The following is a 9528-nucleotide window of genomic DNA, read 5'->3' as shown; positions in this document are numbered from 1 at the left end:
AAGTGCAGAATGTTTCGTGTGAGCCCGTTAGATGTTTCTTACGTCAACCTCACATAAACTTACCAACAGGCCAATGGCTTTTGGAACTGTCAAGTTGACTATAGACACATAGTTCAATAAGAACACTTAATATGATAAAGTAAAAGATGTATCATTCTTTTATAGAGCAGGATTTGAAGTCTGAATATCTATGGTTCGTGTGCGTGACTTGGCAATTTATTTATTTCTGTGTTTTACTTTCCTCATCTGTCTAAAGGGAACTTATTTTTATGACGAAATAAGCTATAGCTAATTTTTCTGTAAGTATTTTCTCCAAGTTATAAAAATTTCATTTAGCCATCCATTTATTGATTCATTTCTTCAAAAATATTTCTTGAGGAACTACTGAGGCCCGTACCCTGGGCTAGTCTCCCAGGTGATTGACAGATTGGCAGAAGCAAGCTGTGAAAGGTCTTGTTTATCATATTAAAGTTAAGGGCCTGACTCAGAAGACAGTAAGGAGCAGGTGATGATAGTTGCCTTTGGGAGATATTGTCCTGGCACATAGAGAACTAATCTAGCGGTGAGAGTGACTGAGACCAGGTGTCTGCTTCTAGCACATTCCTTTATGGTAGTATCTCCTCATTGCAGAAAATTTGGAAAATGCGCATTAAAAAAAACTTTTGAGTATATTCTTATATTTTCTTGGGGCAGCCATGTGTCCTAGGTTTTCTGGGATAGACCTGATTTCAGATTCCCAAAAGTACACTTGTACTGGTCAGGCTTGTCCAACTATAAGTGAACTTCAAATTCTCAAGGATAAGGTAGGACCATGTTATGTTTAAGTTACACAGAAATAGTGTAAATGACTTACTTTTATCCGTGAATTGAAGGAGGGTCAATTAATTGAGTAGAGGTGTAGTTAGTCTGCTCATCATCTGGGCACCCCAGTAGGCTGTTGTCCCACAGTGAACTCATCCATCACGTGTGTTGGCAAAAAAAAAAAAAAATGGAGAGCATTTTAGAAAGGCCACTCTAGATATGGGAGGAGGCAAGACCTGTGAAGACACTGTTAGGATAGTCAGGTCAGAGGTGAGGAGAGGTAAAAGATCTGAATGAGGGCTGTGGTAGCTGAGAGGGAAAGCAGAGGACAGGTAAGAAAATGAGACACAGCCCCTGAAAATCATGTCCACCCAGAACCTGTGAGCATGACACTATTTAGAAGTAAGGTCTTTACAGAAGTAATAAAATTAAGATGAGGCCATACTAGATTAGATTGGCTCTGATTCCAATATGAATGATGTCCTTATAAGAAGGAGGACGTTTGGATACAGAGACAGACACACAGGGAGAAGACCATGTGACAATGGAGGCAGAGATTAGAGTGATATAGTTGCAAGCCAAGGAATACCAAGGATTGCTTGCAACCAAAGAAGCGAGGAAGAAGCTGGGAAGAAGCTGGGAAGAAGCTGGGAAGACTCCTCCCTTCAAACCTTCGGAGAGCATGGCCCTGCTGACACACGAGTTTGGATTTCTGGCCTTCAGAACTGAGAGAATGAATTTCTGTTATTTCAAGCCACCAAGTTCATTGTAATTTGTCACAACAGCCCTAGAAAAGTAATACTGGAGATAAAATAACTGTGACTCAGTCTTCGTTTGGATATGAATAGGGAGGAAGAACTTTGGGCATGCGGAGTGACTGGATGGCCGTGGAACTCCTGAGCAAGAACATAAAGCAAGGATGAGCACACTGCAGCCTTGGTCAAAACGCCCCCATCTCCCGTGAGGGTGTCCACAAATTCTGTCTGGCATCTTTGAGTTCGCCGACTAGACACCGAGAGCAAAGCTTTCCCTCCCAAGTTGAAAAAATTTATGGACAAGAAGTTTTCGTTGAAATTAAATGGTAACAGACATGTCCAAGGAATATCATAGATCCCTGTATGAATCTTGCGATAGATGAATGTGTAGATATGACAACTAGTGGGCAGCGAAACACTGAATGGCAGTAATGAGAAGAAATAGCATCATGTTAGAAGATTCGGAGCGCGTGTGAAGAATAGCTGTGTTCACCAGGGAACCAACTGCTTGCACACGTCCCCTCTCCACAGCACCTGTTTACTGCAACATAAAAATCGGGTTGTGCACATTTTCATATTGAATTTTTTATTAAAACTTTTGTAATAGTCAAAAAAACAAAAAGCCACTGTCTCCTCCAGCTGCCTCCACGTTGTTGTTAATAAAGGTTTATTAGAACACGGCCATGCCTATTTGTTGACATATCATCTATAGCTGTTTTCCTGCTACATCGGCAGAGCTGAGTTGTTGTAGAAGAGACTAAAACACAGCTTGCAAAAACTAAAATATTTACTATCTGGACTTTTGCAGAAATAATTGCCAATTGGGTAAATACATTATGGCTTCATTTGGAAATAAGCTCGTGGAAATCTTTCAGGAAATCCTGCTTTGATTTGACCAATCAATGGAAAAAGAAAACTATGAAGGAGAACTGTGATAGTTACATTAAGTCACTGTCCCGCAATGTTTGATATTTGCCTTATTCACGACAGAGAAGGAGGGGGTAAACCACAGTGCACCTCCTCCAAAAGCAAACTAAGCACATCATGTCCTTCTGATACTATTTAATTTCTATCACATTTTTCTTCCATAGAAGGCAACCATTGTAGAGCCTCATTATTGCCTAGGAAAAAGGCATTTTGTGATGTTGGATTGTAGTCTAAGCATAGTTTTCTAAACTGCGAAGTGGTTGTTCACGTCTAAGTCTGTGAACAGACTGAGATTTCTTATCATTAGTACTCTACCATAAAGCAGTGCTTCTCAGCCTTTCCCAGTAAGCGGCCCCGAGGTCGCATAGATCCTGGGTTAGGGTCCAGCCAGAAGTGATGCGTGGTAAGGTCAGAATTTCTTCAAAATCTCATGTTTCATCTTTAAAATATATTTAAATTTTGCGTTTTGTTCTGTAATAATTTTTTAATATAAAACAATATTTTACTGAAAACCGATGCCCAAAGAAAGTCCCACATGTAGAAGTTCTGGCTATCAGTACATTTTAGCATTACCAAATAATCTTAAGAGGGTTCTAGTACTAGTGCGTCAGAAATGTGTTTTGCTACGCAATACTAAAAAAAATGTGTATTACTCATTATTCAAGAAAAAAGGCAGACAGGATGGAATCACAGACTCAAATACAAGTTGACAAAGCTATTTTTGTCAGAATCAGGAAACTCTACAGTTACTTCCAAGGCCTTGTCTTAAAATTCATAGTGATCTAAAATTGCATCTGGACAATTCCAGCCTCTCTACTGTATCTTTGTCAAAGGGCTTTTCCCAAAACACTAAATGCAGTATCCAAATCACACTGTGACATTTTAATATGAAAATACACTCTGGCCTATCTCTGATGCCAAACCAAATCACAAGAGTATTTGAGGTTCTGAGATCCTGTATCTGACATTTTCTATGGAGACTTTGTAAAGAAAATGCCCCAAGAAGTTAAAGCTATCTCCAAATGATAAGCATGGGTGACCTAGGCCATAAAACATCCCATTTGTGAGTCAGCTGCATTGGCTGGAGGTGATGTTGCATTATCTTGATCTCTGGGATTTCTTAGCTTAAAAGCAAAGATTGGAAGCATCTTTACTTTGTCAAGGGCATGTCCTTTTCCAGGAGAGTGACTTAAGAAACCTTATGACGCCATATGAGTGTTGCAGAACAAATTCGTGCTCTGCTAAATCGGCTATTGTGGTTCACAGTGCTTCTCCCTCCACCTCAGATGTAAGATACTAAATTGAAATCAGGGCCAGTTATTCACACCATACAGATTTTCAGGTGTCATTGTTTCTGACAATCAAGTAGATTTGGGGAATTTGTGGATGGAAGCTTGTCCAGGTTGTCACTGTCATATGTCGTCTTTCTGCAGTAATAGCCCATTGAGAATGTTACTGACTTAAAGATACTCTGCGAACAGTCATTATGAGAGATGGATGCTGCATCTCTCTCCACGTAAAGGGAAGAGTCTGTTTTTGCTGAGATGCATGTCAGCAGGCTCCTTGGCTAACTCCATCCAGACTGATGGGTGCAGGAGCGTGTAACACAAAAACATTTTAGTGAATACTCTCTTGACTAATTTTTCCCATCTCTCTCACACACACACACACACACACACAAAAGGTTTTGCTCAGAACTCTAGGGCTAGAGCAAGCATTTCTGCTACTATAATTGAAAGCAAATACTTTGCTGTAATTTTCCCTTAGGAAAATAGTGATCTAGATGAGGAGCTTATGAAAGAAATGAGGTTTGCTCTGACTAAGGGAAAGATAAAATAGCATAATTCTCATCAACAAGAAATTGTGGAAAATAAGAAGGGCCTTCACCGGAGAAGCCCACTGTGGCCATTCAGGCTGGACTCAGACAGGCAGCAGTCTGACCTCATGAGCATTCTAGTCCCAGGAGAGATGAGGTTCTAGAACCGTAGGATTCCAGGAATCCTCACAGAGCATGAGAATAGCCCCTATACTTGCTGAAGAAATGCTTGTTCAGTGAATACATGACTTAAATCAACAGATTGTCTTATCCGTTATGAAACATGAAAGAATATGACTGGTTTTGATGTTTGTGGTAATGTATAGTAAGGGGATATAAGACTGAGAGCTTCCTAGAAGCAAAGCTGTACTTCTCTCAACCAGTGTGTGAAGTGTACAGAAAAGCACCTGCTATGTGTAAGGAACACAGTTTATCTAATCTTGACAAACAAGATTTACAGAGGGGTAAACTGAGATCCCTCCCCCAAAGTTCATCCATTCACCAGCTAGTTACTAAATACTTATTATGTGACTACAGAGAAGGTCCTGCCCTCATAAAGCTTACATTTTAGTTGGTGGAAACTGTCAGGTAACAATTGTATAAATAATGTATCCAGTAGTCATGAGTCCTCTGAAGAATGAAGCAGGAGAAGGGAGTAGAGAGTTGAGGGAAGGGGAAGAGTGGTCGAAGAAAGCTTTGATATGGTGACATTTTAACAGACACAAAGAAGGTAAATACCTTCTTCAAAGCAGTGAAAAACTGCCTGAGCTAGGATAATTGTCTGTTCAATTTGTCCATTTGTCCACCTTGTAAACCTTGGAGTTAATTGCTGATGGTTGAATATCTATTTCCTGAGCATGCTTGACGGTCTCCCAGCAGTCCATTCGGGCCCTTGAGATGTGATCATCTCCAAAAGAAGCCAGTTCCTGGGCTTCCTGGGTCCCTGGGATGAGTCTGTTTCCAGAGCACAGATGGCCATTTGGACACTGCCACATTGGTCGATGATGTCAGGTGCAGCTGTGGAATTCAACATCAATCTGGTATATGTCATTTTCCTTGAGGGTTTCTATTGGAATGAAACACAGGATTAGAATAGTAGTGATGGACTTTTGTCACACTACATTTTTATTTAAATGATGTAAAATAAGGCTCTATCCAGCTCCTTTGAAAGGTTGTACAACAATCTGCTGAAGCTTTTATATGGACCGGAATCATGTTTTTCTCCTATAACAAACAGGAAGAACACTCATCCATTGATAGGATGACAGTTGAATCTTCTGTCTCATTCCAGGAAAGCCGTTGTTGCTGTCAGTGATCCACCAGCAAATGGACATTTTGATCAATAATTTTTTGGGGCGAATAAGATTTATTTTTCAATCAAACTCATTATTTTGACATTCAGTTGGATAATATAAAACATTCCCATTCTACATGTTGATATATTAGTTATTCGAGGAATGATTCTGGGCCAGTTATTCCTAGTGGATGCAACAGGATACTGTGCAAAATGAAATGTTCACTGGACGTCTCATTGTTGAGGCAGAGACTTGCTAATGCCTAGGCTAAAAATCTCTGACTAAGGTTACTTCTTTCGTGCATTAAACTACAGAAATCTAGGGCTCAATGAGGTAGTCATTTAAGCATGGGATAAATCCAAAGTTTCTATTTAAAGAAGTCTTATAAGTCTTACTTCTTGTAAGTAGTCTGGTAGGTCTTGACTGCCAGCAGTTATGAGGTAAAAGCATTAACCTTCATGAATGTTTATGTAAATAAACAGGGCTGGAATGGAACTCAGAAATTACTGATTTAAAATATCAGATTTTGTGGTAAGTAGCAATTTAGGTAGGTTTTCCCAGTAAATTATATATGTAGTTAATACCCAACTACCAGCTGGTAGTGTTTCAAAACTGTATTTGTAAGTTGATATAAAGTCAGAGTGCATTTCCAAAAACAACGGTGTCATAATGGTGTTAAAAATGGAAATTCACTTATTTGATATTTATTTAATCCATATTGACTCGGTTTGTTTAATTTATATCAAGACAAATCATTTTTATTTGCAATTTTTTAAAAGTTTATGATATGCGTTATTTCAGGTATTATGTCAAGTAATGAGCTACTTAAGGGCTGTGGGGTCAAATTGCCAGAAGACTAATCCTAGATGCTGGTTACCGATAGTGTGAGCTCGGCCAAATACTTACTTTGCTGTACCTCAGTTTATACAACTATACAACAGGGGGCAATAATATGTATTTAGAGATTTTATTTTTTAAATGGCATAGTGAACAGTTCATAAAAGACTGAAATTGGCCAAAGAGTGTGATCTCATCATACACTAAAGCATTTACTCTCCCTCCTATGCGATACCACCGTGAGACATTAGAATCAGGAGGGATCTCCTGCCTCTGTTTTTGTGGGCCAATATAAGGGCCTGATCATCAATTTGTTTGTTTTTGGCAAAATAGCCTCCTTGTGAGAAAACACAAGGAAATATGTAACTGAGAGAGTCTGGGAACATGATTCCCTCCTCCTGCCCACCCCCCTCCCCCGAGGCATCATGAAAGCCACCAGGAAGAAAAGGTGGATGGGCTGGGCCATGGCCGAGAGGATCCCCCTGTTCCTTCATATCGTGTGGGACTGAGTGAAAGGCCACAGGCCCTGTGGGCTTGTGTAAAGGTTTCTGAGGCACATTTCTTTGCATCTGTCCCCAGTTTTCCCAGCATGCACACTTCCTCAGCTCATGGGCATCTTCGTGGTTCCTAGTTCCTGTCGACGGGCTCTCATTCTCACCTGTTTCAGGTCAACATCTAGAGCTACCACCACCATCACCACCGCCGTCACCACCCCTTTGCTTTATTCAGCCAAGTCGTAGGTCGAGGGCAGAGGGAGAGGATGGAAGGGCTGAGAGCGGGGTGGCGAGGAAGGTGGGTGACGGAGCAGGCGCGCATGTGGAGACGGATCCAGGTGCTCGTTTCCGGTTCCAGATTCCGGCCGGCTCTCACCTCAGGCGTAGGGCCCTTCCTGTCTTTTGGAGCTTGTGTCCGTCTTCTGAGCCTCCACCCCTCGGAAGCCACAGTGATAGTGGCTGAGCAGGGATCGCGGCTTGAGATATCCATCTCGCGTTCATTCTTCTGGGCGTGATCTGCCCCGCCCTCAGCATGGCCTGGGTAGGAGAGACGAGACAAATAATAAAATAAGTAGATAATGTTATTTATTATACATAAAGTATAAAGTAAATCCAAGTGAAATTATATATTATATGTAATAATACATGTAATATATGCTACATGATAAAAATTCAATATGCATAATATGTAGAGAAGTATTAGTTTATAAGTTCATTATAATTTTCTAGAAGAAAACAGAAGGCCCACCAAGTTGAGTATATATTCTTTCATCTGCAAAAAAAAAAATCACACGAATCCTGTATAAAAATGTATTATATGTATCACAAATATTGAGAGAAAAAAGACAACCTGGTCTAAAACGCCAGCAGCAACACTGGATGGCTGTCGATTTTTGTGAAATGTGAGGCTAAGGGGAGCATTTGTTCCCATGAAAGATTAGGATGAAAAACAGCCTAGTAAGTTTGAGACATAAAAATAATCGTTTGAATCGGTTCCTGTTTTCAAGCTCTGTCTTAGGATAGAATCAGGGACAGGGACAAGGACAGACACTGGACAGAGGAGGACAGGGGCAGGGAAAGAGAGTTGGAGAAGGAGAGTCTGAGGGGTGCTGGTGACCTCCTTGCCACTCTTCACCAGGTGGCCGTAGACCCGGTCTGCTTTTAAAAGTCCCGACTTCCCTTTTTCAGAGGCCAGATCACCTGTCACGTCTAGAAGGAACACATCGTCATGGGCTGGGTGTTTCTGGGACAGAGGCTCTAACAGAGATTTTTTTCTTATTCCTAAATTTAATTTACAACTCCAGCCCTCACTACCTCCAGCATCCCTGCCACTGCTCTCGCGTGACCAGGGGCTGTCTACGCACCGCAGACCCCTTCGGAAACCTGCCGCTAAGCTAATCACTGGGTGGCACCCAAGAGCCAGAAAAAAGACGGATCGAATTGCAGACACTCTCTAATACACATATTTTAACAATTTCCTCCATCCTCACTGAAATTATGCTAATATTTTAGTTGAGTTTCCTCAAGTCTGGAACTCAAATTAAGTCTGTCTGTTTCATTTTTATGATAGTGCTTGAAATCACTTGCAGACAAGGGGTTGTTGGGCCATGAGATTTATAGTGCTAGTGCTGCAAAGGTCACACACATCCTGAGGAAGAGGAAAGCAATCTGTGCAACCAGTGTTTTCACTGCAATAAAGTTTATAGCTGCATTAAGGGAATAGTTACAAATCAGTTGGATGGTGTTGATTTCATTGAGAATAAGTGTATTTACACTCGTAAGCTTTCTCTCAATAATATTCTGAATGTTTTACACAATGGGGTTAGTGAAGGTTGGATCTGGGCATATTTCACGAGTGACAAAATTTGTTTTTCTTTTTTCCACCCATCCTTCTACTTGTTGCTTTCACAAAATGGGCTTATAATGGCTCTGTTGGGCTGAGTAAAGGTTCAGCAGTTTTTGAGACTTCCAACCAAGTCAAAGATGCTGTATAAATTTAAAAGTAAAACGATTGTTCATATGTATGTTTGTGATTAAAGATGAGATAAATCTAGAGAAACACAATGTCCCTAATACCAAAAACCGCTTCTTTATGTGGTTACTAATCAGTTCTTACTACAGCTACTCGTTAGAATTTCTCATTGTCCAATCCCGTATTTAAAGGGAAAACATAAGGACCCCAACCTATAGAAGACCTACAAAGAACTGTGTTTATGCTCAGCACAGTCTTCATCTTAAATAGGTTCCTATATCACAGCACCCATTTCCTTCATGGAAATAAGCACTATTACTTTGTATAGTTAATTGTAAAATGACTTTGTGATTATGCTATTGTTTGTATTAATTGAGCAATTATTATGTAATTATCTTAGCTGTTGTTTATTTCTTTATTTATTGTCTGCCTTGTCCACTAGACTGTAGGTCCCCACAAGGGCCCCTTGTCTTATTCCCAGTCAGGTCCCAGGGCCTATGTCTGTGTCTGGCACTTAGCCCTTAAAAATATTTATGAAATAAATGAATGAATATTGCTCCATTCTCAGCATTCAGCCTTACAGCGAAAATGCTTTCTTCCCCTCATGTCAGTTCAACACAAAGTAAATATG

The 9528-nt window shown here is 40.4% G+C and overlaps 1 pseudogene; it reads left to right on the top strand.

The window, feature by feature from the left end:
- The first annotated feature begins 1824 nt into the window (after positions 1-1824).
- LOC120585433 (small nuclear ribonucleoprotein G-like) lies at positions 1825-2032 on the top strand (annotated as a pseudogene).
- The last annotated feature ends 7496 nt before the right edge of the window (positions 2033-9528 follow it).

Source organism: Pteropus medius, unplaced genomic scaffold, assembly GCF_902729225.1.
Source record: "Pteropus medius unplaced genomic scaffold, Ma_sr-lr_union100, whole genome shotgun sequence".
In the NCBI taxonomy this organism is placed as follows: Eukaryota; Metazoa; Chordata; class Mammalia; order Chiroptera; family Pteropodidae; genus Pteropus; species Pteropus medius.
This window is presented reverse-complemented; position numbering and strand designations above follow the sequence as displayed.